This window comes from Sapajus apella, unplaced genomic scaffold, assembly GCF_009761245.1.
Source record: "Sapajus apella isolate SASKATOON/1434 unplaced genomic scaffold, GSC_monkey_1.0 scaffold13, whole genome shotgun sequence".
Lineage (NCBI taxonomy): Eukaryota > Metazoa > Chordata > Mammalia > Primates > Cebidae > Sapajus > Sapajus apella.
This window is the reverse complement of record NW_022436953.1, coordinates 15,615,061-15,624,805: the sequence shown is the minus strand read 5'-3', so window position 1 is coordinate 15,624,805 and position 9,745 is coordinate 15,615,061.

Sequence of the window (9,745 nt, the reverse complement as noted above, 5' to 3'; positions counted from 1 at the left end):
GTGTAAACATTTTAAAGGATTTTTTCCCTCTAATTAAAAAAAATAAATACTAGTGTCTTGAACTTCATCCTGAAGAATAACTTTTAATTGTACACCCTTGAGCTGTCTAAAGCTTTATTAGTATCCCAGAACAACGACATTGAAGAAGAATCTTAGAAATCTTCTCTTATAATTCAATCCTTAGTCACCTGGCAAGATCCAACTGAAAACAACAGATAACATGCGACTCCCATGAAGGTTCCAGATATATTATTGATAATGCTTTTAATTTAATGTTTCAAAACATTGGGAGGTGTCTTATAAGCAATATGTGTATATAATACGGTAAAGTTTCCTTTTTACCTCAAAACCTATTGTTAAATTGATGGGATGGCTATAATGATGGTGTCAAAGAATGAAGGAAATAGCCATGTGGCAAGCCATTAAAAATTTCTGTGACTCAGTTTTCTTCTCTGTAAAATGGTGGCTGTGGTTCTGGGCTGAACTTACAGAGTAGGGGGCAATGACGTGAAGGTTCTTGTAAACTGCAGATTACATGAAAAGTCAACTAACATTTTCTGGTAACATGTATGTGTCCCATGAGTTACTTTTCCTTTCCTTAGATGCACCACAAAGTGACTCATTGTAGATTTATGATTCATGTAACAGGATGCAGATCTATGCTGTATAACATAGATGAAAAATATTTTATGGATGATGAACAAATGGGCTGAAAGAGAGAAGAGAAAGAATATATTAAAAGAAGTTTTTTAAACAGTAGGACCAAGTTTATTGTGGCCTGGAAACAATGGCATATTTCTACTGTTCTCCACAGTTCATTCCTGAGCAGAAAAAAGACAGTTGATTAGCTAGGTGTGGTGGTATGTGCTTGCAGTCCCAGCTACTTGGGAGGCTGAGGCAGGAGAATCACTTGAATCCAAGAGGCAGAGGTTGCAGTGAGCCGAGACTGCACCACTGCTCTGCAGCCTGGGTGACAGAGTGAGACCCTGTCTTTAAAAAAAAAAAAAAAAAAAGACACTTGAATCTGAAAAATATATGTGAATTTTCTGAGTTCCTCTTTCCTGGAGCTTAGCACTAACTCTCTATGTTTCTTTCTCCCTCTTTTTTAGTGAACATTTATTGAGCCCCTGTGGTATACTGGACCAGGCCCTGGGAAGATGCATGCACTTCAGGTGGCTTGGTTCCCTGAGGAACTAGGGGAGGAGAGTGCAGAGATGGAACTGTGGGCTGGAGGGGAGGAAAAATGCATGATCAGAATGCTTGGCAGGTAAGCCACAGAAGAGTGCAACAGCCCAACTGCATAAGGAAGGGCTTCTGATGTGACATAAATGATTATTTATCACTGGCAATTCAGTATTGCTTGTTATTTATTTATTTTTTTAAATTCAGACTGAGTCTCACTCTGTCGCCCAGGCTGGAGTGCAGTGGTGTGATCTCGGTTGACAGCAACCTCTGCTTCCCAGGTTCAAGTGATTCTCCTGGCTCAGCCTCCAGAGTAGCTGGGATTACAGGCACATACCACCACACCCGGCTAATTTTTGTATTTTTAGTAGAGATGGGGTTTCATCATGTTGGCCAGGCTGGTCTCAAACTCCTGAGCTCAAGGGATCTGCCTGCCTCAGTCTCCCAAAGTGCTAGGATTATAGGCATGAGCCACTGTATCCGGCCTCAGTATTGCCTTTTAACATGGGTTGGAGTACTTGTTCCCATTTCAAGAGGATTCTACAGATACATCTCTTTTCAACCAACTTTGGCCCAGGCAGGTCAACAGTGTCGTCTTATCTCTGACTTAGCAGGGCAGGGGTCACTCATGGACAGGATTGCAGTGGATATAGACACGTTTCCACTCTCCCAGCAGAAATGTCTGATGGGTGCTAGCAAGATGCTGTGAGATGTGATAGGAGAAGCCTGGGCAGTTGGACTCTGCTGTCTGCCTGGAATCCAAAACCCACCTCGGTCATTACTAGTGTGTGTTGTTGGGCAGATTACTTAGCTTCTGGGAGTTTTAGTTTCCTCCTCCCCTGAAAGGACATGCTAATATCTATGACACAGTGTTACGCAGAATATTAAATGAGATATATATCTACTAGCGTAGACATGGCTTATTTTCCCTGATCAGGGCAAAGTACCAGGAAAGTCTTTTGTTTCTATGCTCAGCTCTACTTGGCCAATCCAAAGAGGAAAGCCTAGTAGGAATAGGTCACCACTAGATAACATACATTATTGTCATCAGCTCTGGATTACATCATATGTAACTAAGATCACAGGTTCTGAAATTAGAGGTTATGCCTCTGTCACATTTCCAATGGTGTTCTCTTGGGTTTGTAACTTGACCATGCTAAGCCTACAGTATTCAAACCTGTAAAATGGGGCTTCTCATCACCTATGGCTTTTGCAAAGTTAGAATGAAATAAGGCAAACAAGTTGCTCGGCACGGTGCCTGGTCACAGTAAGTACTCTATGAAGACTTGATGCCCTAAAGGGTATTCATCTGAGGTTGGTATCCTCAGCCTGGAAGGACATGTCCATAGTGTTCTCATGTGAACCCTGGGTGTTTTCTAATGGTAATATTTCTCTCTTTAGAAGGCCACCTTAACAAAAGAACAGGTGCTTTTGATTTCTACAGAAGTCTGATAGCAATAAGATCCTGGGACAGAGAAAGAGATGTCGCCTACAATTTCTTGGAGTGGGAAGCCATCAGGTACATGATACTCCTTTCAAGAACAAGGTGAATGAAATTGGGAAGTAGATTTAACTTTTGTGGCAGGCTGGTCTCTGGATGTTTAATTTGCATGAGAAACAGAATGGGACAAAATGTGCTTGGGCCAAACAGTATTTGATTCTTGCTCTGATAAAAGGCAGGAGGCTCCTATTTTTTTCTGCTAAGTAGCCCCCATCCCCCACACCAATGCCCCAGCCCATTCCTCCTCTGCTTTCCAACACTCTCTCTCCCCCAGATGAAGATGGAGTGGGAGGGGGTGCCACTGGGAGATGGAATCCAAAAGCAAATCTCCCACTGAGATGCACACTGAAGTTTGCTATTTCTTTGAAAACACACAAATTAAATGGAATGGAAGATCTTAACATTTGCAGGACCTTGAATGAGAGCCCAAGAAAGGGAATTTTATGGCAGACTTATCTGAAAGATGAACTTGTCTGTCCTGTATCTTCCTTTTGTGAATTGCCTAGCAATGGAAGGTACCTATTCTATTCAAAGGCCCTGGATGATTTGTGAAAGCTGTGGCCAGACACAAAAGGGTTTCCATTTGCAAAATTCCAATCAGTATTTTCATCCACAGCCCAGAAATCATATAGGCAATGAATCATATGATAAACAACACCAATAAACTCATACTGATGTAACAGACAAAACATCAGACATAATGCTAGCAAGCCTGCGTTAAAGATTAAAAAGCTGCTTTATTGACTGATTTTTTAGAGTACTCTATTTTGAGTTCATTAAATGTTAAATGAACTCCATTGTTTCCTGAAAGCTCTGAATCAAGCCTTTTTCTACTTTGTGGGAGGCTCTGTTTGCCAATTTGCAAATGAGTGGGTGTTTCCATACAGGCTTCAATGGCTTAAACCTCACACTACTCCCCAGGAATTAACAATTCCCCAGAGAAAGTGGTAGAAAAAGAGAAGTGAGAAAAGATTCACTGGTAATAGTGCATCAGGAATTAAGAGTAAGACACCCTGCTTCTCCCATCTCTCACCTGACCCTGAAACTATCAGCTTCAGAAACCCACATTGCTCCTGGCAGATAAAATGGCCCCTTCAGGATATCTTGGACTCTTTTCTGCCTAATCTCTAAGCAATGCCTTGATCTTTCCCTCAGAAGACGGGGACCCACAGTCACATCTTTCATGACCCCATCAACCCCTCCCTTACCTGTCTCCCCCTCTCCCTCCTCGCCCCCACTGGCAATCATAAGGCTGGAGAATGAAAAATTGCTCCTCCTCAGATCAAGTTTAGGGATCTCATTACTGGTCTAAAACATCCAAGGCAAGTAATTTATTTTGTTCTTGAAACCTCCCGGAGAATCACTCCTGTAATCTTTTATTTATTTACCCATTCATTCATCTAATGTGTAATGAGTGTGTGTTATTACTGGGCAGTAATCAAATATCCATCTGTATCTGTGTCTTGGGGTAAATGTAAGTATATGGAGGAAAGGCACAAGTGGGCTTCAGAGATAAAGAATAATGGGGCAGGCCGGGCGTGGTGTCTCACGCCTGTAATCCCAGCACTTTGGGAGGCCGAGGCGGGCAGATCACGAGGTCAGGAGATGGAGATCATCTTGGCCAACATGGTGAAATCCTGTCTCTACTAAAAATTAGCTGGCCGTGGTGGCGTGTGCCTGTTATCCCAGCTAGTCGAGAGGCTGAGGTAGGAGAATCGCTTGAAGCCGGGAGTCAAGAGTTTGTAGTAAGCCAAGATCATGCCACGGCACCCCAGCCTGGTGACAGAGTGAGACTCCATCGCAAAAAAAAAAAAAAGAAAAGAAGAAAGAATAATGGGGCAGAGAGGAGTCATTGACTTTAGATGGCCTAGTCAAGAAAATCTTTGGAGAGAGACTTAAGATGAGGCCTGAAGGCTGGAATGGGTGACAGTGGGATTTGTGCAGATGTGTATGCACGTGTATGTGTGTGTGTGTCTGTGTGTGCATGAGTGCACACATGTGTGGGGCAGCGTATTCTAGGCAACGGGTATGATGCTTAGGGAGGCTCTGATGCAGGATGGAGACTCATTTATCAACTGTCACTTGTATATACTTTAAAAGCTCTTTTCAGTGTTCAATTTCCCAGACATTCAAGCAATTTTGCCCATTAGAATTGAAGCATAATTCCTCTTGCCATATATTGCATACCATGAGGATTTTCATCTTTTTTGGATAACACCATTCTGCATTTTCAGATGAGTGTCATTTTGGTTATGGATTTATAATTTAAGACGAGAGTAATTGTCTCATGGATCTGCAGAAAATAGAACTAACAGACTTACTCTCTAGGACCCTGTCTGTTCTGGTTGACTGTTTTTTCTCCCCAGGAACTTCATGGAAAGCTATTTTCTCACCCAGGGAAGCACCCACCCTCTGGCTTCTTCCTCATGCCCAGTCAGATGCTAACCAAGTCAGATATCATCATAATTATGCCAGACCTGGGGTGAGTTCCATTTTCCTTCATGTGTGTGACAGTTTGTTGTAGAGGTTATGCCTAGTCCTCAGACAATCAGAAGATGTAGAAGGAAGAAGCAGCAGAAGAAAAGACCTATAGAAACATCTTGTGCGCCATCACTAGCTGACTATGCAGTTGGAACCGGATGCCTACATGCTCCAGGCATGTCAAATACATGGCACACATCTTGCTACTTTCACCTTCTGTGTCCATGCCAGACATCATTAATCAAGACAGTCTACTTCTCTAGCCTCTAGCATGACCTCAGAAACATTCTCACCACCGTACTCCAAACAGACATTATTAATCAATTGGTATTAGCATATGAGTTGAAAACCATTTGTGATCTCTAGTGTAAGCAACTGTACTGCTTCTAAGACTGAGAGATATACCCTTATGGCACCATGGACTTCTCCTTCATAATGATTATCGTAGCTATGATAGTTGTGACTATTTTTCATGAAGTTCGTTTACTGGACTGAAAGCACCAGTAAGGCAAGCCTTCCATCTGGGTTTTTGTTCTTTTTGTATTAAAGAAATCCTTAGTTCTCAACGCAATACCTAGCACATAGTTGATTTAGCAAATGATTTACTGAATGTGTGAATGACACAAAGATGTTCTTTGGAAGAAGTCAAAGTACTTTTCAAGTTGCAACACAACAGCCCCAAACACTACTATAACACTACTAGCTCTGTTGAGGGCATGATTCTTTATTTCTTTTTGAAGTCAATTTGATTTTGGCCACTTAGCATAGGTAGACCAAGACAGAATCCTTCTAAGCCCTGTCTGAGTTTTCTTCAGCCAACTCCTTGCAGTCAATACTAGTTCTCGATACTAGTTTTAATTACTACAGTTACTGTAGGCACTATCGTTTAAGTGTTTCTGAGGAGCAGACCATTTCCACATTGCACTAAAAAGGTTTCTGGGCCAGGCGCAGTGGCTCACTCCTGTAACCCTAGCACTTTGGGAGGCCGCAGTTGGTGGATCACCTGAGGTCAGGAGTTTGAGATCAGCTGGCCAACATGGCAAAACCACATCTCTAATAAAAATACAAAAATTAGGTGGGCATGGTGGTGGTTGCCTATAACCCCAACTCCTCCGGAAGGCTGAGGCAGGAGAATTGCTTAAACATGGGAGGTGGAGGTTGCAGTGAGCCAAGATCAATACTTTCTCTGCAAAATGCAAGCTTGACACTTTGATTAAATGAGTTTTAAATGATTTATTGTACCAAATTCTGAGTAGTTTCATTTTTCTGTTCTTCTTGACCCTAAGTATGTGAGTCTCATTTGCTTAATAAGCAGGGAGAATTATGCTGATTAAAGCTATTGAGCATTTTTGTCCTTGGAGAATTGCAATGCCTATATTAAGCATTTTGAGGAAAGTTGAAAATGGGAAGTAACACAGGGAATTTCTACTATGGCACTCAACTACTTCTAAAGATTAAAGGGCAATAGTTTTGATTACTGAAAGCAAAAGTGAGTTATAAATAATAGTGTATTTTCTATCATCTATAATTTGTTATTTGAGAGAGGAAAATATGAGCAGTAAGTTTATGTTGCAAACTTTCTTCACATGGTAATGATTAAAATACAATGGATTGATAAACCTTCTGATTTCCAAAATGAAATTATTTGCTTGTACAGCCTCAAGGTTTAACTAGAGGGAAATGGTAATTAAAATGGATTGATCGATCAATAGCTGCAAGAATGGCAAAAAGCTAGAGTAATATAAATATGTAATTATAGTTTCATTTACCAACCATTTCCTTAAAGCCACAGACCCAAGGGTGTGATGGACCCATGGGAGAAGACACAAAAAATTCTGAAGCTGGAGGTTCTACCTTTCTAGCCAGAGCCTCTGGAAATGGGGAGTAGAAATGTTAAGTAATTTCAGAAGTTGCCATTGATTGAAGGCCATTGCATGGAAACTAGGATCCAGATCACCCCGGAAATCAGAAGACATGAACAATGGAGAAATATTAAGAGCCAGTGTTCTATAGGCTATGAGGGTAGATAGCGGATGATGGGGGATTCTTGTTGATGTTTTTAAGTGCTAGTGAATGAGTAGTTTCTCTATATCCAGACCATTCATACCCATTATTCATTGACAAGCTCAAGGCTACCTGCTATGTGAAGCCATCTCAGATCTCCCTACTTCTGGGAACTTTGAACTTTTTAAACTTAAAACTTACGTTTTCTACCTCATGTATATGGCTGCTATGCATGTGTCTTGTCTTCTTAAATGGAGACCTTCTATATCTTTGTATTTTCCATAATGCTAAAATATGTTTTAATGATTATTTATTGAGGGTTCTATGCAAGAATGAATGGGTCAACAGATGACAGAAGTAAAACCCCAAATCTTAGTGGCTTTATATGATAGAAATTTGGTTCTTACACATGTGAAGTTTCAAACATGTATTCCCAACTGGTAGGTGGCCTTCCTATAGTAACCCAAGGACTTGAGCTTCATGCATCTCATGGATCTGTTCTCTTCTGGGTCCTTGGAGTTCTCTATATCAAGCCAGCAAATAGGAAAATGTTATGAAGGATCATCAATGGAAAATCTGAAAAGACCAGGCCTGGAAGCGGCGTATGTCAATTCCACTCAGTTTATTGGCTGGAACTCCATCACGTGGTAACATCTAACTTCAACTGTCTGTGCGTTGAGAAGGGGAAATGGGTTTTGTTGAATACATAGTGATCCAATACATATAGTTACCTTCTGGGAAATTGTGTGTCTATCTGTCTGTTTATCTATCTATCTATCTAAGAGTGGGTTTTATTATTCCTATTTTACAGATAAGAAAATTGAAACTTGGAAGATGAAGTCACTTGCTGGGGTAAGTGCTGGTGCTTGAATTTGACTCATGGCTGTCAGTTCTAAAGCCACCCCACTCTACATGTTTACTAACTTGGATTCTTATGCCATCCCATCGTTTGCTCTTTCCCCTGTCACCTGTCTTATTCAGGCTTTCCAGTGGCCTAACTGATCTGCTGTAATAATCCCAAACTCCTCCCCTTGATGTCAGCTGACCAGGCAAATTGTTACCAGATCAATCTTCTTAAGAGACAGCTCTGACCTTATCAATTCACAGCCTGAAAATCTTCAGTAAACACTCAGCAACTATTTGTTAACTAACTCCCTAATGAATAAAAAGTAAAGGCCTTGACCTGGGTTTAAGGCCCCCATAGAGAATTATCCAGAACAAATCTGGACAATTCTGAGCATATTCACTGGGTCCCAGAATGTCCTAATGCTCTGTGGTAAGCCCTGGAGAAGACTGTGCTCAGAAATAGCAACCAATTGATTCTGGGTTGTCAGAAGAATAACTTCTTTTCTGATCTTATTCCACAAGTGATTAGGTATCTTACTCCCTGAAAACCTTTAGGTTTAATCACACAGGACTCAGTCTTTGGCAGGAAGAGAACAAATAGCCTTTGGACATGTCACCCAGCTCTTACTGAATTCAGTAATCCACGCACACTGGTTGTGGGCGAGGAAATTGTCACAGAGGATTCCCAAGCTTGTAGGGGCTCTGTTTAATCCAGTGATTTAGCTGGAAAAACTGGTTTATGTATGATGGTGGCAGCAGATTTTCTTTAAGGAAAGGCTTTAAAGCAGCAATCTAGTTAGAAAGTAGGATATTTGAGTGATTAAGGGCACCTTACATAAGGTTGAAAATGATCTTAAATGTTCGAAGCAAAGATTGAAATAGTCAATGTGAATTACAAAAAGCTGAATTTTCTCCAACCCCCGCCCCCATCTTTTTTGCTTTACTGCCCAGGATGTACTTTTTGCAGTACTGAGGTTCTCCGCCTCTTTTTCTTCTTCACCTAGTTCTTCCATCTCGGCTTCCTTTGGAAGCATTGCAAGGTTATACCTGCCAATGCCAGATGCATTAGAAGTGTCTACTAGCAACTGCCTCCTGGGCCCTGTCCCAGCAGAAGATCTACAGATGGTGCGGAGATTTCTTTGGTGGTAGCTGACTGTGTGGGGCCCATCCTCTCTTTCCTGTCCTCTAGTGGTGATCTCTAAAGATCAGACCCTGTAGAGATGATGGCAGCAGAGTTTAGTGCAAAGACTTTACACGTTGCAGTGTGGCTGGGTCTTCTGACCCAAGGCAGCCAAGCCTCAGTCTTGAGCATGCTGGGCTTCAGACTCCAGGCAAAGCTAGAGAAGAATTTGGGATTCTAGGCTGGATGTGTCGATGGTTGTCAAAGCTGATTGGGACTTTTGAGATTATCTATCCAGAAATTGTAAATCTTGGCCCAAGGCTGTTGCATCTTCTCCTCCTGCCCTGGGTACACATTTTTCCCACTGAAATGCCTGGTGAGGCCTTCTGTAGATTTCTGGTCTCACCCCAAGGGAGGATCCAAGGCTAGTACCCTATTGGCAAAGCTCTTTTGCCAAGCCAGCTATCTCAATGGTTGCTGATCAGCCTATAGATGGATCAATCCCTGGTCCAATCAGCTGAGATCAGAGAGCCATGTTCAAATTGGGTAAAGTAAGCTGATCAGGTATAAGAGAATTTTGTTTTTTCTTTCCTTCAGAGAGGCTCATAAGT